At 34.4% G+C, this 25,427-nt stretch overlaps 1 non-coding gene across 1 annotated transcript; it reads left to right on the top strand.

The window, feature by feature from the left end:
• Positions 1–22,673: 22,673 nt before the first annotated feature.
• Trnan-guu (transfer RNA asparagine (anticodon GUU)) lies at positions 22,674–22,747 on the top strand. Its single transcript has one exon. It is a non-coding gene; the product is annotated as a tRNA-Asn (tRNA).
• The last annotated feature ends 2,680 nt before the right edge of the window (positions 22,748–25,427 follow it).

Raw genomic sequence — 25,427 nt, forward strand, 5'->3', positions numbered from 1 at the left:
AAATCGGTTAGCCCAGTCGAAACTTCTGAGGTAATAAACATAAAAAAAACATGCCGACGAATTGAGAGCCTCCTCCTTTTTGAAGTCGGTTAAAAAACGGTCGAATGAAAACATTTCTAACAAAGACTGTCTTACCGATGAGATATTTGTGATGTGCAGTATTTATTAATATAGTTTCACTGATAAATGAGGACAAAGTCGCGGGTAATAGTTAGTATTCCATAAACATACACAAAATTTTAGTAAGCAAAAAAAATTCAACTTTCTTAACCTTTTCTTCGGTGACCACCATCGGAAATATCTCGGGAGTGTTGAGCAGGCGAATCACTATTTAATTTCTGCTCATGAAGGATAAGTATTAATTGTTAGACATCCGTAATTCTTGTTCTGAAGTCCAATTTTTACGCCTACACGATAGGTTGCAGAGATTTTAAAATTATTATTATTTTTTTATTCAATAGAATCAATGTAATCTTTGAATCGTCAAGCTTAGATGCAAAGTTTACTATTACTTCAATGATTTTCATTCAGCTGAGAAGAAGACAGCCTACGAATTTAGCCGACAAGAAACTTTTTTTGTGATTACACATAGATTAAGTATAAATGATTCACAGTATTCATTACTCAAAACCTTAGAATTAATCCAAAATGAAGCAAATTGTAATAAAATACTAATTTATACTGATTCTAAATCATGTTTAACAGCTTTACAAAATATTAATAACATAGAACCACTTATTATATAAATTAAACAAAAACTGCTTAACCTAATTAAAAATAACTTTCAAGTTGAATTGATTTGGATTCCTAGCCACCGAGGGATAATCGGAAATGAGAAGGCAGATAGTGAAGCTAAAATCGCAACTAGTATTAGTCAAATTGATCAATCAGTTAAAGCAAGTCAATCTGAAATTAAAAGTTTCTTCAAGTTAGAAGTTAGAAAACTTTGGGATATATATTGGAAAAACTCAGAAAAGACAAGCAATCTCATGCAGATACGAAATTCTATTTTTGAAAAACCACCTACTGACTTCCCATCTAGAAATGACCAAGTAGCCATTACTAGACTCCGTATTGGACATACAAATTTAACTCACATTCATTTAATTACGAAATCTGAAAGGAACAAATGTAACAAATGTGGACTAGACTTAATTATGTTACACCTGTTAGTTGAGTGTAATTCTTATTCCAATGTAAAAATTAAATATAATCTTCCGAATAGTATAAAAGATTGTTTAAATCAAGATGGATGTATAAGAACACTAGAATATTTAAAAATTATAGATTTATATAAATATTTGTAAAATCCCGTGGTCGCTAATGACCTTGTTGTTAAAAAGCGACCTTAAATAAACGCAATAAAAAAAAATCCATTTCAATGTCAAGCAGCCTTATCATTAATGAAGTCTTTTAAACTGTAATAGGCCTTATATTACTTTATCATGTTTAATCTATTAATTAACAAATTTTGAATATCACGTGGCAGAGTGTTGTTAAAATATAAACCTATTTGTCTACAAATGAATCTCTTATATTATGAAGCCTAGTTTTCTGTTTACTTCGACTTAATATTTCCTTAAATTTAAATTACTACGGTTGCTTACAAAAAGTATTTATTTGTTATATATCCACAACAATATGTCGAAACGTTAGATAATATTTTATATGCCTAGATAATTAGAGATTCTAGAGTATTTTTACTGAAGCAACGCATGAAGACAGGTGAGGTTTATTATTATTTTTTATTATTATGAAAATAAGGGACGATACGAGCAGGACGTTCAGCTGATGATAATTGATACGCCTTGCCGATTAAAATGCAGTGCCGCTCAGGATTATTGAAAAACCCAAAAATTCAACAGCACCACAATTGCACTCGTCACCTGGAGACATAAGATGTTAAGTCTCATTTGCCTAGTAATTGCACTAGCTACGGCGCCTTTCAGACCGAAACACAGTAATGTTTACACATTACTGCTTCACGGCAGAAATAAGCGCCATTGTGGTACCCATAAACTAGCTGGCATCCTGTGCAAAGGAGCCTCCTAGACTAGTCTATCTAGACGTATAAAATATTATCTAAGGCTGAATGAATACATTAATAAGGTTGGAACTACATTTTTGTATGATATTTATCGTCGTGTTAAGGCGCTGTAAAGTGCTTTGTAATGGACGATTGTACACGTATTTTGAAGATTGATTTGCGAAGCTAAAACTGCGAACCGCAGTGTCCACAATAATTTCCGTCCGAACAGATTGCAGGCGAGCGGCTAATGTCCAAATTATCGGAGGTTGTTTGCGTTCAGACCGCGCTTATAGGATTGCTCATCATTTGGACAACGGCTTCGCATTGTCTCGCTAAGCCCGAGGTATTTGTGAGGGTGATTTATTGGTCGGTAATGGTATTGCCAGATTTTACAACTAATTGTTTATTATAATGCCATACTGCAGGATTCTTATTGAAATTGATTAGTGTTACAAACAGTAAATTAAATTATCTATTAATACGGCTTTACTCACGTTTTTGTCGGTATCGGTACCGACAAGTTTCGGACCATTCGAAAGTCCTTCATCAAGGTGAGTGTGATGGCTTCGCGAACCGTCCCAAATCGAAATAAAAACTATCCTATCTCTCAAGTTGGATTAAACTGCACTCCATAAAGTTATCCCCATTAAAATCCGTTCATTAGTTTAGGAGGAGTCCATCGCGAACAATTCTTAATAATTATTATATATTAAAGATAAAATACCACGAATATTATAAATTTAAAAGGCCTCAAGTTTTTCCCAAATTCCCTGTTTCCAAGCCCGTGATTCCGGAATACTTGATAAGTTTCGCCCTGAGGGCCGCTGAAGCCCTTTCAGAACCGTCTTACGACATTATTTTGAACAAGACACCTAAACCTCGACGCCGGCTCACCAATCACTGTAGTATATATTTTACAAATATATTGTTCAAATGAATTTTTTTTATATAAAGCCCAATGAATTATCTCTATATTGCTTAATTATTTTATTTATTTGTGTAGAAATAGTTGTAAAATATTTGTTAGATTTATATAATTCGTTATTACTTTATAGCCGACAAACAATCGTCATAAAATTATGTTTAATGCATGTCTGATTGCCTGTAAGTAGAATCGCAATTATCATTTAATTACACAAATAAAAATGAAAACAAAATTTTATGAACGGTGCGGGACTCGAACCCGCGATCTCTCGCGAGCGCTCTTTGAGCTGAGCCAAGCGTTTGAGTGACGTAATGTTCATAAAATCTTGTATGCGTTGTTCAACTCTTAGATTATGGCTTCATCTACAGGATCTACTTTACAGTTGAACAAAGCATACAAGATGTTATAAACTATACGTCACTCAAACGCTTGACTCAGATGGAAAGAGCGTTCGCGAGAGATCGCGGATTTTTTTCAGTTTTGTTGTGAACTATAGTTACCTTATGTTAACAAAGAAACTAATTAATTCATAACGAAGGTATGATAAAAGGATTTAACAACATTTTCCTTTATGGTTGTACAAATCAAAAGATATAAATCATACAAATTTATTGCGTACTAGCCGTTCCCGCCCGCTTCGCTGTGCGAATTTTAAAAAGAATATAAATTATACAATAAAAAAATAAGTTGCTATAAACCATATAGGATAAATTTCGCATCGAATGGTGGTAGTTTTATGTCGATACGATAAGTGGCTTAGGCGTGAAAGAGCCTCAAACAAAGACCATTTTCATTATATATATACCCCCTTATTCATAATGGTCCGCTAACATAGAACAGCCGCTAAGGATTGTTTTTTCTCATTCTGACTTAGGTTAATAGGAGAAGATAGAGTGAGAATTAGCAATGCTTTAAGTTAGCAGACTATTATGAAAAAGGGGGATAGAAGATAGAAGAAGACATGACATGTAAGACGAGTAATTACCATGGCGTGCGCTACTTATGGCATTCGTGTGTAGTGTCATTTATTGGTCCCACAGGAAGATCAGCGCTGGTTGCGGTGGCTATCAGCATTATGCTGAAGTTTGACCAATTTGTGAAAAACACTCCAACATTCAATAAGTTTTGTATATATTTGTTCTATTTGAAAATGTAAAAATTATGTTTTTGTTGAAAATAAATATCTTTCTTTCTTTGTAATATGATTTTCGTAAGGGCTTATTTTTGTTTGTAATTATAATTTATTTTATCAGGTATAATTTTGCGGAAATCCATTATTTTTATCCAAATGCTTAGAGTTTTCTTGAGTGTTAATTACGCTAAGATTTGTTTTTCTTATGACATTAAAAGACGAGACGAGGAGGACGTTCAGCTGATAGTAATTTAGATCTGCCCATTTCAATGTTTGAAATTGGATCAGTTTATAAGATATATATAAATTACTGAACCACAAACGTATATAGAATAAAAGAGTAAATTGTCCTATAACGAAAGTGTTTCGGATCCGAAAATCAATACTAAATTCTCGATTAGACATTTTGTCTATTGTTAAATATAATTATAATTGATTAATAATATAATATATAATAATAATTTAATGATTAATAATATAATAATAATTACTAATTCACTTGACATTAACTTTTTCTTTGTTTGACATTATTATGATCGTAACTGCAACTTCACTTTGATGGTTATGGTCTATGGTTCCTAAACGAAATCTGTTCGCTATATTCGGATGCGAAAAATCGGATTTAATTCGAAAGTCGTCGTTGTTTCGTTTTGAACCTAAACTTCTGCTTTCGTTTTTGGTAATAGACTTCCAGTTTTTATAAATAATGATTATTATCTTGGTACCTTGGTACTCGATGCACGCGTCCACACGTTGGTTGATCCAAACGAAGTTGTCTCATACTCATATTGAAAAATAAATATTTTTAAAACTTTCTGATCCTCCTCTTAACAATTTGTTATTGTTTTATTTTTAAAGTGATGACCCTCACTTCTGGGAGGAATTACATAAATTAAATTTTAAAACAAAATTTATGAACGTATGGGACTCGATCCCCGCGACCTCTCGTGTTTCGTGGCTTCATATACAGGATCTACTTTACACAACCTGAGAGTTCAACAGAACATACAAGATTTAGACACGATACGCCACTCGAAAGGTTGGCTCAGTGGTAAGAGCGCTCGCCCGTATCGTTCATAAATTTTATTTTCATATTTAATTTGTGTGATCCTCGTCTTATGAAGATAGATATTATTTTCGTCACCATAATAATCCAACATTAACTGTTCGCTAACAATATCACGAAGTGACATTTAATACATTTACGCCACAACCAAACAGTCCCAGCAGATTGTCCGATATTATTGTTCTACGTCCGAATGCAAATGAATCTTCCAACATTGTACAACCTCGCCAAGTATTGCATTGCATTCCCGAAAACTGACAAGCAACTTTAGCACCTAATGCACAACGAATAGATGTTTTTATTAATAGAATAGTAGCAGAATTGCCCTCGCGTTAGATGTATTGTACAGAGAATGTGATCATCGTAAGTATTCCCACGTAGTGTTTTGGTTTAACCTAGAGTTAACCCTGTGGTGTGAAAACACTAACAAACGGGTCGATCTGCACCCGAGACTGCACGATGACCAGTTTCACTCGCTACTTTAGGAAGGGTTAATTCAGATACGGCCGCGGTTATCACGAAATCTGCAACTGCTTAGCATTTTTAAACAATGAATACGCTAAATCGTGTTATTAAGGTATAATTTATGATCATTTTACCGTCTATTATGATCTGTTTAAGGTTACGGTACTCAATAGCGGTGAAATGGGTCAGAGAGCTATTTATAAGTTGTTTGTCTCGTTAAGTCATGGAATGTTTTCATTTACATTTCTTACGGATTACTTTGTTTTGATTATTATATTATAACTAATGTGTCCATTAATATTGTTAAAGCTTATAGATATATGTTTTTAAATTTCTATCATTGCGGAACTTTATCACTCACGATATATATTTTATTAATTTGATGCCGACTAACCACTGGATCGAACAGCATAACCCACGGTCAATTTCTGCTGAACGCCAATAAATCAAAACGGCTTGTTAGAGAAGCTATGGAACTTAAAAAGCATCCTGACAATTTTAATATGGTTATAGTTTCTCGCCGCCTCCACAGTTCCGCCGCGACCACGATTCATGCATTTGGATCGAAATATCGGCACCAAATTAATAAAATATATATACCATAAGAGATTTCCACGTATAAAGTCACTCATCACGATATCTCTGGAACCATTAGGCGTAGAGACTTGAAATTTGGTAGGAATATACCGAGTAGAGGTCAGCTAAGACAGCGGATTTTATGAAATTCCACCCGCAAGAGATTTTTTTAATATGAACAGAACAACGTCTGTCGGGTCAGCGAGTAAAATATATACCATTAGTACCCGTCATAACAAATGACAATGTTAAAAACTTTTAAATTCATATTTGGAATGCATTATTATCTAAGATTATTCGGTAATTTCCGCCATTGCACAGTGCACATTTTTTTCGAGGTTAATATATAAATTACTATAATGGAATATGGTGTTAAAAAAAACTAAATTGCATTGCAAAAAGTGAGTGTGGAGCCGTCGATCGATGTCACAAATAAAAAACAAAATAAAAAGTGTACCCTCATTATTTTTGTAAGGAAATTTTTAATAGCCACGCCAAAGTTATCCGAAATATTGAAAATAGGGAGCAATTTTGATTTACTAATACTACCTATCCTTATTAACACAAATACTAGCAGGCTAGGGACCGACACTATACAGCCAAGTTCACACAAATGTCACTTTCCACACCTAGGGTAATGTTAAACGGCCATTCCCAATATACTGTCTACAGATAGAGATAAATTACTACCTTCTACTGCCAGTATACAATACCTGTCCCAATATACCCGGTAAGTCATTCTTATCGCCTTATATTGGGACGCGTGAATTGCAATTTCCATACAAACTTCTATCGCTGGTAAGCTATACGAGTACGTCCCATTGACAAACAGCGTGTACGGATAAGCTGAGTTACCGTCGATAAGTTTATTAGGACAGAAAAGTCAACCATAGTTACGTTTTTATCTCAATATATCTCAATATTGGGAACGGCCGTAAATCTATTGTCATCTTTTTTAATATTTCAAATTGCAGAATGAATTTGGATTAATTTAAAGCAAGTATGAATTCAAAATATTATGTCAAACATTTTGTTATTTAATAAGTTTAACAGTTAATTATACATCTCATAAAAGTTTTCATACAAAACTCATTTTGAAGTCATAATTACCGCCTCGAAAACAATATTACTTTTTAGGAGAGACGGTACGGCGTAAGAAAGTTTCAAGATGTCGCTTTATTAAAATTTAATTCATTTTGATAAATACAGGTGTTGATTACCAGGTTGCAGAAGAGAATTGCCACTACCAAATATTCTTCTATGAGGGCTAAGTATAATTTGATTTATCGTTCTAGCAGCTGTGAAAACGTCAAAAAAATTGAGCTTAGAACTAAGCTCTATTTTGATAAATGCACGCACACTAACACAAAATGTTATACAAATCGCGAGTGTAAGACGTAGCTTGCCACGCACACTAAACTAATATGTATTCACCTTCCACGATCGGAAGGTGCCGCGGTATTCGAGAGATCGGCGCCATTTTGGCGCACGCGCAGCGTTTGTTTTAGCGCATTTTTTATGTGTATTAAAAGATTGCTTATAATTAGAATGATATGAGATAATATATAAGAAAACAGAATATATTGAAAGAAGCTATAAGAATGAAAAATAAACTATCTTATAAAGAAAATGGTAGTCAGAACTTGGTCAGGGCGTAGTGTGCCAAACGGCAGTACTCGATTTTGACAGGGCCTGTTTTTATCCATTCTCTGACAGCAAGGGACTCTATATAGACGTATAAATTATCTAAGGTTCTAGCTTAGTTCAATTGCCATAGCACAGTCATCCATCGATTTATTCACTACTTTTATGAGTATCATTCTACTATATTTTCGCAGACTTTTTATTAATAACAGAATAAAACGGTATATTATGCTTAAAAGCACACGAAAGAACTGAAAAGATCAAGTCATACGATATAATATGAGAATTATATTTTTTTTCTATCTACATACATTTTATAATACGGTTATATAGTTATAATTGTGTATTAAATTACTCTGGTAATTATCATCTGACTAATCGACATTTGCATCGCTGTCTAAAAATAAAAATAATATTTTTGTGTTAATTAAAATATGATATCAATACTTTTTAAATTAAACATTTGGCACGGCACATATCCTATTTATGTCCATACTGAATGCCAATGATGCGTGATGCTTTCTCATGTAATGCTCACCCAGCAAGTCTAAATTATTTGCCTGGGGTTGGCTTTACCCGTGCGCGTTTTACGCAGCTGAGCGTGACGGGATCTCAGCACGCCTAACGGCCGTTCCCAATATTCAGTCTATCTCTTACTTGAGATAAAAATCGTAACTATCGTTGACTTTTCTGTCCCAATAAACTTATCGACGGTAACTCACCTTATCCGTACATGCTGTCTGTCAATGGGACGACGTATAGCTTACCAGTGATAGAAGTTTGTATGGAAATTGCAATTCACGCGTCCCAATATAAGGCGATAAGAATGACTTATCGGGTATATTGGGACAGCTTCAGATTATTGACAGCTAATTAGTGACAGTAGAAGGTAGTAATATATCTCTATTTGTGATAGTATATTGGGAACGGCTGTAAAGAGACAAAAATGTCACTTAAATAACAGTCGATAAGAAATACTCGCTGAACGATTGTGATAACAATCTATGTGTCATTACAGGAAACAAAATATTAGACTATATTCTCTTTGTAGGCTTATTTTGTGCCCTAACGAAGTAAAAATTCTCTGTTCGTTTGTTTTAGAGCATTATAGAATGTCATAATATAGGTTCGATTTTGAAACTGTTTTGATGTCTTTAATGTTATATAACATTAACTTGTTAATTGTGAATCGATAATCATACCATGATTACCTACTTAGAAATAACAGATTGATGTGATTTTTTTTTGTAAATCTGTTTGGCATGTGGTAAAGTACTCCTCCATTCCAGTCTTCCATTAGCTAGTCTAGTTCAATTTACTCTTGCCACCTAACTGATGTCATTGTCCCATCTTCTTGTGGTGTACCTTTTTTTACTTTTATCGACTCTCTTATAACAATTGTTCTCACTTTGTCATGTCCTCTCTACATCTATAATTTTAGAAACTTTCTTTTGTTTCTGATGCCACTTTTTATTAAAATAGAACACTTTTTTATTTCACAATCTGTCGGATTTATTAATATTTAGTGAAAAAGTATAAATAAAATGTAATAGAACACAGTAAATTTATTAATTTAATTGAAAATATTTTCATTATTATACGTACTGATCTCAAGCGAACTTAGGAAGCAACATATAACTTTTAATTTACCTACGAAGTGTTGAAATTGACTAACGAACGAAAACGTATCTCTAGTTACGGATACATTTCTATTACCGTTTAATGACAAGATCTTATCTATCCATAGTTATGTCCAATATAGTTATAGTCCAATGCTTTATGTCGATAGGTAATTGAAATATAAGTAAGCGTAAAAGGATAGATTTGTCTACCTCTAGTAAGTTAAACTAAGGATAGATAGGTTATTGAAAACGGCCGTTATAAGACCGTTAGCTTAGATTGAGTGGATTGAGAAAATCTTTTTATTTATCACCTTCCTCTGCACCACCAGAGAAATCCCACGAGCATTGTCAGCCTTTTAGGTCGTGGGTGTAGGCGTATCTTCTGGTAAGAGCTGATTTTATTTTACGATGTGCACGCTTAGACAATAACATACATTTCTTTTTTTTATTGACAATAGGGACGAGACGAGCGGGACGTTTAGCTGATGTTAATTGATACGCCTTGCCCGCCTGCATAAATTACTATGCAGTGCCGCTCAGGATTCCCGAAAAACCCAAAAAGTCTGAACGGCACTACAATTGCGCTCATCACCTTGAGAAACAAGATATTATGTCTCATTTGCCCAGTAATTTGACTAGCGACGGCACCCTTCAGACCGAAACTCAGTAATGCTTATACATTACTGCTTCACGGCAGAAATAGGCGCCGAATACTTACTGAAGCCAGACATTAGAACAACACCACAACAATTTATTTGGTATTAAATTGCTGTAATCATTTAAATGTGCATTCAACATAAAACGCACTAAAACAGAGTAAAATTGTGTAGACTGTTTACTTCACAGAAAGCCTTTTTTCCAGTGTTTTTAATCTGCATTCACGGTTTCCTTTCAGCCTGGGGCTATTTTAATCTGCTTTCCGTTTTGTGTTCGGTTAAACAAAACCTCCCCTTAGTTAAAGGGCCTGTAAGCGAAAATTAACGTAACTCACTCATTTATTCAAAGATTGAAAATTAAAAAAAAAAATGACGTAGCATCTTTATTTATGTTAGAGCTTTTATTAACATTATTTGTGTTAGTGAGCGATGAACGCACACTAACACAAAGTGTCATACACATCGCGAGTGTAAGACGTAGCTTGTCACGCACACTAATCTAATATTCCTGGCCTGTTTTGAACGATTGTCCAACAGCAAGTGACGTATAAATATAATATAATATAATGTAATGTATCTAGACGTATAAATTATCTAAGTTGAATATAATAAATAAGAATTTATAATATACATTCATTTATATTATTACTTATTAAATCCTGACGCGACTTGCGTCGACACTCTGTCTCCTTCTCATATCCAAGTTACGTCAGATGGTGCTGGGGCTGCTGCTTCTAATGCCGAAGACAGCAAGCGTCGCAAATATCTAGGTCCTAGTGAGTCATACAATATTTATTTGTGCATTTGGTGTCGAGACACATGGCCCGTGGGGCCCAGAGCCAGAAATGCTGCCAGTATTCTTGGTACGCTTCCCCGTTATGATAGTTTTAATTTAATGTAATCATAGTATTGTAAAAATAGTTATAAGACTTGTTTTTACACGAACGAACGAAACAAAGTTACAAAATTTAAGCAATGCTTTAAATTTACAATTTTACACTACCTTAAATTCATGAAAAAAATGTTTTATTAAAGTGAAATATTCATTACATCGTCTCAAACTTTTTCGTCTGTGTATTGCATGTCGCGTGACGGCCGGGCTGCTCCTATAGTTCGCAGCAGCTGACCGTGTAGTGTATAGACGTGCACTCATTTGTGCCAGTGCTCCACGCTATTTTGTTTGTTTTTGTCAGTGTTTAATGTAAATGTTGTTTGTCAGTGTTAAATGTAATCCTTTTCAATCAATATTTTGAACCCGGGCTAAGACACAGAGTTCAATAAAAATATTAGATGGATACTTAGTCTACTTTTATTATTTCCCATTATCATTCCAATTTTCCACGTATAAAATTAAGATTGATAAAGCGATTTTTATACCCTTAATGGAATATTATTCCAAAAATTTTTAGTTACATGTCTATAATGTGAAAAAAAGTTTCAATTATACCGTGATTTCATAAAACCACACAATCCTGTTTTAATTAAATTGTCTATTATTTTTTCATCATTTTAACCTAATAATTAAATCTGAAATTTTTGTTCTGCCTTTCTTCAACACACATATCTTAAACATTTTTCGCCATTTCTCGTGCTTGGCGATGAATAAAACTCGGTTTTTTTTTGGAACCTGATTGACTCGTATTAGTCATTAATATATCAAAGAAATAACACGGGAGTGCAACTTCAGTATTAACGCTATTATTATGGTGATCGTACGTTTAGTGTCAAGGACGGCACAGCACTTCAGTACAGGCGTGCGAGGGCGAGGCGTGCGGACAGCGAGGGGAGATGCTCCCGTCTCACCTCAGACCCCCGCCTGCAATCAACTCGCGCGCTATCGGTACACTACACGCGAACGCGACAACAGAGGCACACACACCATCTTCGCAGGCGTAGAGGCGATCAACCACAGCAACCCGATGGCACCCGTCACTGTGACGATGGCCAGCAGCCCGCAAATTAGATACAACCAAGCACACACATTGTTTTGATATCCGACGAGACGTTAGTCCTCGTCCTGTAATCGTTTCACTCCACTCACACGGACTGTCTGACGGACTGACACACACCGCAAGCACAATCACAAACAAATACAAACACACATACATACACACTTACATACATTACACAATACATCACCGCACTCGCCGGCGACTGTGTTCTTCTTATTTTTCATCTTTCATCATCATTTCATCTTCATTCTCTCTCCTTCCAACTCCTTCCAGGAGGAGGCTAGTTTCCTCCTCTCCAAAAAAAAGCTATCTGTACATTTATAACCCTCCGACATCTTCCATACTTACCAGACCTGGCCCCAACCGAGTATTAAAGTTCAAAATATTTGGAGCAATAGAAAATACCTTCACACAGTTTGTTATGTGCACGGACTCAGAGTTCTACTGCAAAGCCTAAGACATGTATAGGTAACAATTGTAAATACTTAGTTAAAAATAATATATTTTACCTTCTTTAAAATTTTCTGTACTAAATGGCAATTTATATCCCAAAATGTTCAAACAATTTTAAATTTTAAGTTTTATCAAGATTGTTGTAGTTAACATATTTTTTATTTAATTTGTACCAACAAGCAAAAAGTCACGGAGGACAGGAGCCAGATAGGCTTCACCTCAGTAAGCGGAGTCCCTCACCACTCATACATCACAAACCGCATATTTAATGTTAATAGCTCAATCAAGCCATGGTGCAACGAGCTGCCTCTAATTTACACAAGCATTCTCATCTCCCATTCCATTATTCGGCTGCGAACTAATGCCTCCCTAATGTATAATACATCTTCACTTTAATACCTGCATTAATATTCTAACCAAATCCAACAGTCTTCGCAATGTTCTGCCATCCTTTAAATATAATAATACTATCTGGAAATAATTAATATCTGGGGATTAACATGAAACAGACCGAATATCATAATTACAGAATGTTATAAATAGATAACACACTTAATATTCTTATCGACCCATTAATAAAAGACATAAATGTTGCAATGATCGTACGTAGTTTATTAATTCATTAGAATCTTCTAGAAATGATGCAATTTAGTCAGATGCAATCTAGGTCAATCTTAAGGCAGCTTTCCAAAAAATCTCCAAAATAGCACATAATTGAAACCATTTCTCAACGGTTAATATAAAGTTTTTATTTTTCAAAAATTATTACATATGTACAGAATATGAGAAGAAAATTCATTTTTTCTTTACATTTCTATCTTTAATAGACATTGCGAATTACCCCTTACTTTTTCAGTTGGAACCATGCTAATCATTCAATCTATATAATCGCGCTCTTTAGCGCTCTTCCAACTGAGCCAAGCTTGTTGTAACTTCATCTACACGATTTACTTTACAGGTGATAATCTGCTCAACCCCAAAATATTTGCATATCAAGAAAAGGACTTGAGATGTGGCTCCATCAAATCTAAACAAGTTATGTTTAGATGATATGTTAATGCGCTCGCACGGAACGCGAGAGGTCGCGGATTCGAGTCCCGCATCGGTTTTAAATATTGTTTTCAAATTTAATTTGTGTAATTAATCTCAAAAATGAGGAAAAAAATAAATTACTAGTTAGATATTGTTTATAGAATGCTTCATAATCATTTGTTTATGGTACCTATGTTCCATACTGACTTGGGGTTATCTATGGCTACTCTCTTGTTGGTCTGGTTCTATTGAAGAATACATGTTTAAAATGTAATTGCGTTTTATTTAATTTAAGTCCAGGTAAATTAACATGGTGTCAAGTGCGTCGGGTGCGGTGCCGCCAATGTGCCATGATGGCAATTTGGCACAAAATTTTGACTCGTGGAGTCAGACTCAAAATTTACTTTACAGCTAATGACTTGGACGGAGCTACAGAGCAAAGGAAAATAGCCATATTGCTTAATTTCATCGGGGAGCAAGGTATCCGAATATATAATTCATTTAATTGGGAGTCAAAACACAAGAAGTTTGACGAATTAATTGCGAAGTTCAGAGCGCATTTTTCACCGAAAAAGAATTTAATAATAGCTAGAAATGAATTTTTTGTCACCAGACAAAATGGCGGTGAGCGCTTGGAAGAATACTTCACGAAAGTTATAAATATTGGTCTGACGTGTGAGTTTGGTAAATTGAGAGAAGGGCTTACGGTGAGCAAAATTATAGCAGGGCTGGATGAGAGGTATAATAATTTAAAGTCTCAGTTAATATCCGAAGATGATGCAAAGTTAGACCTACCATATGTAATGAACTTTTTAAAAAACGCAGAAAACTGTAGACTTTTTGTACAACAAGATAAAACAGACGAATGTAAATTGGAAGCGGAGGTGTTTTTGGCAAATAAAACAAAAATTATTAAATACTGCCGAAACTGTGGCAAAACTCATGGACTTAATAGATGCTCAGCATTTGGAAAAACATGTTTCACATGTAAAAAACCCAATCATTTTTCTATGATGTGTAACCAACGTCATAACAAAGTACATGTGGTACAAGAAGCAGCATCAATTGAGGAGGCAGCCTCTGATGGATTTTTTATAGGAATGGCAGAGGTGCATCACCATACCATGCTGGGAAATGAGATCCGTCAAGATTTAATTGTGAAATATAAACCTGGCCGGGAATTATTTATTGCTGACACACTTTCTCGAAGCTGTAAAATTACTAAAGAAACTGAATTTAAAATGCAAAATTTAATAGAAAATAATGTTATGCATGTTAGATTGCTTCGAGAAAGTTTGCCAATATCTGATGTATGGCTGAGAAAAATAAAAGAGGCAACTAATAATGATTTAGTATTAAGTACCATAAAGTCATTATTGTTAAATGGATGGCCAGACACTGATAATAATTTGACCCCAAATGTCAAACAATATTGGACATATCGTGACGTACTGGCCATATTTGATGGTATTATCCTAAAAGGAAATCTAGTTGTCATCCCAAGCAGTCTAAAAAATGAAATGATGAGAAAAATACATGAAGGTCATGTAGGAATAAATACTTGCAAAATAAGGTCATGTGTATTCTGGCCATAAATAAATGTTGACTTGGAGAATTTTGTGAAAAGCTGCATGCCTTGTGCTAAATACATGCCTAATATACATAAAGAACCTCTGTTTAAACATACAATAGAAAAAATTCCATGGTGTAAAATAAGTATCGACATTTTTACTTATGAGAATAATGACTATTTAGTTGTGATTCACTACTATTCTAAATTAATTGAGGTAGGCAAATTAGATAATTTAACCAGTGACTGTGTCATTAATCACTGTAAATCAATATTTGCCAGGCATGGCATTCCAGCTTTTGTAGTAACAGATTGTGGAACACAGTTTACTTCAGATGATTCAGAAGCTTTGCTGATGCTTATCAATTTACTCATATTACAACAAGTCCCAAATATTCTCAAGCTAATGGACAAAGTGAAAGTGGTGTTAAGATTTTCAAGAGTATTCTAAAAAAAATGTAAGGAAGATGGTTCCGACATATTCCTTGGTTTGCTTAATTACAGAAATACTCCCAAGCCATACTTGCCATCACCGGCACAAATGCTATACTCAAGGAATTTGAATTCATTAATACCTGTACCAAAAAAGTGTCTGAAACCCAAGATAGTAAATGTTAATTATGATGTGTATAAGTGTTATAATAAAAATAGTAAATCTCTATCAAATCTGAGTGGTGAACAGAAAGTAATGTTTAAAAAAGATCTAAATTCAACATGGATTCCTGGTAAAGTGATAAGAAGTATGAACCAACCACGCTCATATTTGATGGAAGATCAGAAAGGAAATGTAAACTGTAGAAATCGAAAATTCATAAATGGTGTACCAAAGTTCAAAATTGAAGGTGAAAATTTAAATGATCAATTATCTGATAATGATAGTGTATCGGAGGACATGTCAAATAGCACTGACACTTCCAGTAATATTGAAATGTCCAGGAACCAAAGTAATAATCACAATTATATTACTAGAAGTGGCAGGGCAATCAAAGTGCCTGAAAAACTTAATTTGTAATCTCAGTGTGTAAGTGTAACTGAAGAAAGGGGATGTTTATAGAATGCTTCATAAACATTTGTTTATGGTACCTATGTTCTATACTGACTTGGGGTTATCTATGGCTACTCTCTTGTTTGTCTGGTTCTATTGAAGAATACACGTTTAAAATGTAGTTGCGTTTTATTTAATTTAAGTCCAAGTAAATAAACAGATATGAAAAGTAAAATGATTAAAGATTCGCTTTAAATACATATTATTTTTCAACATCCGCCATTCTTTGATATGTTTGTATTTAGGTCCATGTGGATATTCATATTTGGGGACACACAGTTCTTCGATGCAAATAGGTACGTATATTAGGTACCGTTTTGATTTCTATATAAAGAAACATTTAAAATTAATATTATATTTATGAACATTTAACAGGATTGGCGCGGTGCGGTCGTGTCCCTCGTGCGAATTATTGATCCTTTGAGCGCACAGATTATATTAATTGCTGCGAAAATCTGTGGTTAAATGATTTAACTGAGCTGAAATAAAATGATAATTTTAACTGTGAGCGTTGTGTTGTATTCATATTGTCGAACCTGCATGTAATGGTTTTCATGTAACAAGATCATGATTTTTCCATTAAATTTATAAATATATGTCGCCTTCTTATTTTTTGTTTTTTTAATATTTTTTTTTAGAATTTTATAAAAATAAATACAACTTCTAATTTTCAGCCGTCTACGATCAATACCGATTTTTTTATCGCGATTTTAATATTATTCTATTCCATCCACAGATACGATAGAGCTGCAAGATGGTAATCGAATATAATGATTATTGTAGTACGATAAATTTTATGTACGATATACACACATCAAAAAAGTCTGAGCAACATGCAACAAATATAAATATAAATTTAAAAAACTTTAAAACTTTAAAAAAATCTTTATAAAGTTAGCGACAAAATTGAATTGTTATATATTCTTTACGTCATGGAGCGACGTCATTTGACGGCAAATGAAATACAAAGAGCTGCAGGGATGTTGCAAGCGGGAAGTAATCAATCTCAGGTATCTCAGCATTTTGGCATTCATAGAAGTGTTATTTTTCGTCTTTGGCAGCGCTACAATAATACAAGGGAACCCGCTGAACAGCATTCAGACCGTAAAAGGAATACAACCACTCGGCAAGACCGGTACATACAACTGACTGCAAGACGCCAGCCGCTCGAGAGATAAGTTTGAGGCTACAAAATTCAATTGTTGATGTAAGTCCCCAAACTGTGCGGAATCGACTACATGAGTACGGCCTTCGAGTTCGACGCCCAATTAGGTACCCACCGATACGTCACGGGAATCGCGCTCGTCGAAATGAATGGTGTAGAGAACGCAGAACATCGACCCAGGAACAATGGGATAAAATTATGTTTTCTGATGAGTCGCGATTCGGGTTTAGGCCTGATACAAGAAGGGTGCGAGTGTACCGTCAGCCTGGAAATACTGAAAGGCTCAGGTGCATTCAGGAAGTTCATTCATACAGCGGCTCAACAGTTATGGTATGGACGGGTATTATGAAGAACAGGCGAACTGAGTTCATTTTTGTTAATGGAAACATGAACGCTGAAAATTACGTTAAGGATATTCTCTGACTTTATGTCCATCCATTTGAACAAACCTTTGGCTCCAATTTTACGTTAATGCATCACAATACGCGTTCACATACAGCTCGGCGAACCAGTTAATTCTTGGCTACGGAGAATGTCCGGGTATTGCCCTTGCCTGCACAATCAATAGACCTCAACCCCATCGAGCACGCATGGGAAATGCTCCAGAGATGTGTTTTGAAGGACTTGGACGGAGTGACAACAACCCAAAAGCTGAAGGATTTGCTACATTTCCATTGGGAGCGAATACCGCAAGATGACATAAACAGTCTCATTAATTCAATGACTAATCGTTGCCGACAAGTTCTGAATAGCAGAGGAGGCCATACTTTGTATTAAATTATCCTAGTCTTTCACAAACCAATCATTTTCTTTAGAAATTTCATTGTTGTTGTTAAAAAAATTGTTTAGTTGCTTACGTAAGGTACAGGCACAAGGTTTCTGCAGTATATTCTAATATTGTTAATTTCTGTTATTAAAAGTACTCATAAAGACAACAGCTGATATTTTAGCATCATAGGACCCTAAAAATATTATTTTAAGAATAAAATACGTTATAATGTGAAAAACCATCCTAATATTTAAATAAGTACATGTTGCTTAGACTTTTTTGATGTGTGTATTTGGTAGGTCTGAGAATCGAGGCCGTCGTCTATTTTTTATACCCCAAAATTTTAATTATTGAATTTTTTTAATTACTTTATATGGCAATACAACGTTTGCTGGGTCAGCTAGTATATATGTACAAGAGATTTGAACCTGCAGACAGACTGACATTCTTTCTGTATTATGTATATTTCTGTAAATAATAATTACAATCAATTTACATGACCACGTATGCTTTATGATAGTCTTGTCTATTGTTTTTTTTATTAAGTATTACGACTATGTACAAGAGGGAATCAAATAAATCCTGATAAAACAAATTTTCTATCTGCTGTAGCACAACATAATTTGTTAGGAATGAATGGAACTTTTAAGAGTGGGAGGCTCCTTTGCACAGGATGCTGGCTAGATTATGGGTACCACGACGGCGTCTATTTCTGCCGTGAAGCAGTAATGTGTAAACATTACTGTGTTGATCTGAAGGGCGCCGTAGCTAGTGAAATTACTGGGCAAATGAGACTTAACATCTTATGTCTCAAGGTGACGAGCGCAGTTTTAGTGCCATTCAGAATTTTTGGGGGTTTTCAAGAATCCTGAGCGGCACTGCATTGTTATGGGCAGGGCGTATCAATTACCAGCTAAACGTCCTGGTCGTCTTGTCTTTTATTTTCATAAAAAAAATATGTAGCTGAGCTTTTAAGCTAGTTTTAACTAGAGAATCACGTGGAAGGCAACTTAATAAAAATAAGGCCAATAAACGACTAAATTATATTCCTTACATAAAAAAAAACGTTACTGCGCTCTAACCCAAAAATTATGAAAAAAAACATGGAATCGAATCCCGAGTATTCGACCATCATCAAAGGAAAGAAAATATCTTAATACCACATCCTAAATTCATCACTAATATCAGATCCTGCCCAAATAAAGAATTTGTAAAGTCATGTGGTCGATTAGACTGTTGTATCCCATGGGATGTAATCAGATGCATCCCATACTGTCAGGTAGGTCGATAAACCAGCCCGTATGGGGGAACTAACTCGGCTCTATGATACTGGATGAGACATTTTTCAAAACATTTAAACGGAACCATTTAATTATGCACACCCAAAGTGAGGTTCAAAGCCAGAGAGAGATCATATATTATATTAATTGTAAGCTCTTCATGAAGCACTTCAAAATATGTCCTATGAAGAAAAATTACTAATAGTGTTAAAATAAACATTATCAATATTTTATTTGTATTAGTTAATAGTCATTACTTTGAAGGTTTTGTTTACTTATAAACTTAACCTGTAGATTAATTTATACCTTTTTACTTTATTAAGTTTTGCGATTTAAGTAAGACTTCTATTATTATTCTTATTTTGTAATTTAATAATCTTATAATAAACATATTGAATTGAATTGAATATTTATTAACAATAATAGGTAATTCACCCTAATGTAAAACATAATAAATGAAATACATGTCTGAACCATAGATAATTTATATGTCTCGATAGAGCCTCTTGCTGCTAGACAAACGATGAAAATAGGCCAAGTTTATTACTTGATAAACTACGTCTTACAATGGCGATTTGTATGTCACTTTGTGTTAGTGTGCGTGATTTTGAGCAATAGCTCAAAATAGAGTTTAACAGTCAACCTCAATTCTTTAACGGTAGATAATTTATAAGTCAAGATAGACTCTAACAGCTGTGAACACATCGAAAAAAACAGCTGCTAACCGGTAACCTTTATATTCAGAAACGCACGCACACTAATACAAAGTGACCAACATATCGCGAATGTAAAACGTAGATTATGATGACCATGATGTAAGCTAGTGACGTAACATAGTGATTAAAACGATCATATTTAAAAATAAAAATCTTGAATTTCATTTTTTTTTATGAAAATAAGGGACGAGACGAGCAGGACGTTCAGCCCTGCCCATAACAATTCAGTGCCGCTCAGAATTCTTGAAAAACCCTAAAATTCTGATCGGCACTACAACTGCGCTTGAGACATAATAATATAAAGTCTCATTTGCCCAGTAATTTCACAAACTACGGCGCCCTTCAGACCGTAACACAATAATGCTTATACATTACTGCTTCACGGCAGAAATAGGCGGAACTTCCAGTTCTGTAATTCTGTGTCGGTGGTGACGCGACATAGTAGAATCAACTAATGAAATTGTAATGATGAAGCGAATATTGGAACCCTTCATTAAATAAGAGTTTCATTGTATGTAGCGTCAGCTAATATTATCTTGGTAGAGCGATGATTAGATTTAGGAACCATTATGAAAATCAATGTATCTTCATTTGAGCAAATGTTCGTGCTTAGTTTTATAGTCTACTCATAATGTACGTACATAATTTATTTAAGATTTAAAAAAATCTGGAGTGAATAGAAGCAATTCCAACATTCAAACATTGAGTTTAGTTAAAACCCAAAACTACACATACCAAAAATAATATTTAAAAAAAAAACTAAAAACGTCGCTTATCATAGAAAACCGAACTAGAAAATAGAAAATTTATTTTGGAAATTAAAATTAACATCAATACCTACCTTATAGACGATACATGAAAATTATATATATTAACAAAAATCTTATTTTGCAAATTGAAAATGGTAATATTTTATCAAATTAATGTATTGTCATCGGTCCTCGATAAATCTACGAATTTGAATGAAATCTGGCCATTTAAAGTGGGTCAAAATCGCTCATAAATAAGTCGCTTACAAACAACCATACAAACATGTGAAGCTAATAAAAAGCTAGCTATAAGAAGAGGGATATGCTCGGACTTTCCCTGCGAGATCGAATCAGAAATGAGGAGATCCGTGGGAGATCCAAAGTCACCGACATAGTGCAAATGATTGCGAAACTGACGTGCAGTGGGCAGGGCACATAGTTTGACGGACAGATGGCCGTTGGGGCAGTCGAATGGCGACCACGTACCGGAAGACGCAGTGTTGGTACGCCTACAAAATGGACCGACGATCTGGTCAGTAATGGCGGAATAGGTTGGATGAGGGCAGCGCAGGACCGATCGTCGTAGAAATCTTTGGGGGAGGCCTTTGTCCAGCAGTCATCGTCTTCCGGCTGATGATGATGAAAAAAGAAGAGAACACTCAGTAAATTTTACCAAAAACCAGCTGTCTACAGCAAATACCACCTCCGAGGCAATAACTGACGCTCAACTTAATAATGACAACTATGACAAATACCATCTTGACTCATATCATCAATAAAGATGTAAATAATCTATATATATAAAAATGAATTGCTCTTCGTTAGTCTCGCTAAAACTCGAGAACGGCTGGACCGATTTGGCAAATTTAGGTCTGGAATTATTTGTGGAAGTCCAGAGAAGGTTTAAAAGGTGAATAAATAGGAAAATGCTGCTAAATTAGATAAAAACAACAAATTTGTTTTTCCTTTGATGTGTCCATACATAATTTCTATGAGAGAATTTATTGACGCACGGTTTGACAGTTCTGCTGTGAAACAATTTCATTACGACAGCAGTGTGCATATTTTACGAAGTAATTTTTGATGTTATGATATATTATTGACAAATTCATATAAAAACATTATTTTATTTATTATATACAGAACAACGTCTGTCGGGTCAGCTAGTACGTAATAAGAGGCGGGGCTGCCTAGGTATAAATTTGAATTTAGTTTAGTATAAAACGTGTAGTTATTTGCCATAAGTCTGAAATAGATGTTGGCCGATTCTCGGACCCGACCGATATGCACACAAAATTTCATACAAATCGGTTCAGCCGTTTCGAAGGAGTTTGGTAACAAATACCGGGACACGAGAATGTTATATATTATAAGACTAGCAGACCCAGCAAATGTTGTATTGCCGATATTAAAATCGCGATAAAAAAGTAACTGTTAATCGTAGATGGGTGAAAATTTGAAGTTGTATGTATTTTTTAATGCTGACTCATAATCAAACAAATTAAAAAAAATGTCAAAAAAATTAAAAAATATTTGGCGTGGACCAATCAACGGCGTGTTTAGGGGGATGAAAAATAGATGTTGTCCGATTCTCAGACCTACCCAATATGCACTAAAAGTTTCATGAGAATCGGTCAAGCCGTTTCAGACACCGCGACATGAGAACTTTATATATTAGTTAGTTATCAATGTAAGTATTAATTATCATTAATGATTAGGTAAACAAACTAAAGTCGTGACCTATATTATCACAGCTACAATAATATTAATTTGTATACCGTATGGTGTCAACATATATGGTTCTATAATTTCAAACTGTGAATCATCGCCTCCGTGGCGCAATTGGCTAGCGCGTTCGGCTGTTAACCGAAAGGTTGGTGGTTCGAGCCCACCCGGGGGCGCATTTTTTTTATTTTTGTATTGGATTCACTATATTTAAAAAAAAAGTTTTTTTTCTTAGATTTCTCATGTCAATATTGTATTGTAGTTATCAAGTTGATGGTTTAACTTTGCTGTATTTATTAATTAATTAAAACTTAAATTCCTGTTATTTCAATTGATTTATTCGACCAACCTTGATCGTAACATAGATTGGAATTTAAGAAAAGTAATGAATTAAGTAATACTTAATAAATAATTAGTACAAGTAATTATGACAGTTTCAATGTAATATTCGAGGAAGGAACCAATAATTAAATTTACTAATAGGTAAATATTATAATTAACAAGTTTACTATTGTTCAAGTATGAATCTAATATATAAAATTCTCGTGTCACGGTGTACGTAATTGAACTCCTCCGAAACAGCTCGTCCGATTTTCGTGAATGTTAGCGTGCATATCGGCTAGGGTGGAGAATCGGAAAACATCTATTTATCATCCCCCTAACTGTTAAGAGTGGTCCCCAAAATTTATTTTTTATTTTGTGTCATTTTATTTTAAATTTGTTTAATTATTATTCAGCATTAAAAATACATACAACTTAAAATTTACACCCATCTACGATCAACACTTACTTTTGTATCGCTAGTTTAATATTATTCTAATATATCCACAGACACGCATTAGAGTTCCAAGATGGCAATCGAATAAAATGATTATTTTGTACGATATATTTGGTTGACGTCATCTATTTTTTTACACCCAAAAAATTTTTATAATTGTTTTTTTTAATACTTTACATGGCAATACGACGTTTGCTGGGTCAGCTAGTTTTATTAAAATAAAAACAAGTCAACAATTATTTTGATAAATTAAACACAGTAGTGGATGTGACCTTCTATTAAGTGGCGACCACCTGCGCCACAAAGCCACGCTCTTTCATATAAATCAATTTTACCAGCACCAACATCATAGCACTGCAGGCGTAGACGCAAAGTGCGGCAACTAATACTACACCCAAGTGGGCGTACTATCTAGGCGTAGTATCTAGTTGGAGCGTAGGGGAGTCCAATCCTTAATTTAAGGGTTCACAATAATTCAAATTCGTAATAATTTATGCAACAAAACAAAAATATTATAGTCCGTGTATATATCTATATGTGTTTGTGTGTGTGTCTGTGCGTTTCACGTTTTGTGTCTTTTAAGAGTAACATAGAGGATATATAATTTTTTTTTTTATCTAATAGGAGGACGAACGAGCGTACGGGTCACCTGTTGTTAAGTGATCACCGCCGCCCTCAATCTCTTGCAACACCAGAGGAATCGCAGGAGCGTTGCCGGCCTTTTCTGTCGAAAAGTAGGTACGCCGCAGACTTTATATAATCTAAGTATCCATCCCTACGCTGTAATACGAGTATAATTCATAAAAGGGTATAAAAGGCATTTATTTCCTCAAAATTGAATCCTTTAGAATTGTTTATGATGTCATTTCTAATATACTAGATACTACTACCGCTTTGGAAACAAATGGCGCTCTGAGAGAGAAGAAGCGGCGCAAGAAACTCTCCCAGCATTCTTTATTTGCGCTCTTTTTAATAAAATTATAAAATATTGTACTCTTATTGCTATTGCTATAAGATAATCATAATCTAGTCCCAGGCTGTCCGATAACTTAGATATTCAGCAGTGGAGTAATAGGATTTACGACAGAGCCATTTTTTAATAAAACATTTAAATTTATAATTAATGCCTGAACAGTGGCTGGGACTTTATTATAAAATTGTATAAATTGATGAGTACGCTCTTGTCTTAAAAATTTAAATTTTTAAAAGGTCACGCCTTTCTACGTGTCGACGCCAGATTTCCTATGGTCGACTGGATTAAATTTAATTTTATTATTATATCGAGTCATGCACCTAAACCTATCAAACAATTACTCTAATTTTACTCCATTTACCTACTCTGTCAATCACACTTCATATTTCATCTATCTGTCAAATATAACATTCGTTCATTCACTCTTCTACTTCAACTACTTGCACACGACACCTCAACTACACAAGAACTATTTTATCTAATCCTGTTAAGACAGATGAAATATAAATCTTTAAGAAGATATCAATCTTTCTTTTGTTCATCGCGAACACTACGGTTAGAATTTAGTTTTTTGTGGTAGCAATCTAGGAATGCATAAATTAAATTGACTGTGCCAAGGCAGAAGAAGCAACATACGTTAGTTTCTTAAACATCCGGATTAGATTCCTAATCGAATTTTATTACTAATCGACTCTAATTGAAGAAGAGTTGAACAAAGCATACAAGATTTTATGACGATACGTCACTCGAACGGTTAGCTCAGTTGGTTGGAGTACTGGCATGGAACGCCGGGGGTCGTGGGTTCGAGTCCCGCATCGTTCATAAAATTTTGATTTTAAAATTTTATTTGTCTAAATGAAGGTGCTAAGATAGATGTAGGTCTAAATATATGCGAAAATATTTTATAGAAATACTTTTATCAATAGTTGGGCAGGAGCAATATTCGTCGGTACAATAATACTTATATATATTTTGAAGTGTGTGGTCAGGTGGTCTTATCATTCCTATTATTTATTTGTTGCTGGTATTTGTGAAGGTATATTTATTGTTGTAAAATCTTCTCGTCTCAAATACCCAAGTCTCAATACCCCAGTGTCTGAAGACG

The sequence above is a fragment of the Leptidea sinapis genome, chromosome 12, assembly GCF_905404315.1.
Source record: "Leptidea sinapis chromosome 12, ilLepSina1.1, whole genome shotgun sequence".
Lineage (NCBI taxonomy): Eukaryota > Metazoa > Arthropoda > Insecta > Lepidoptera > Pieridae > Leptidea > Leptidea sinapis.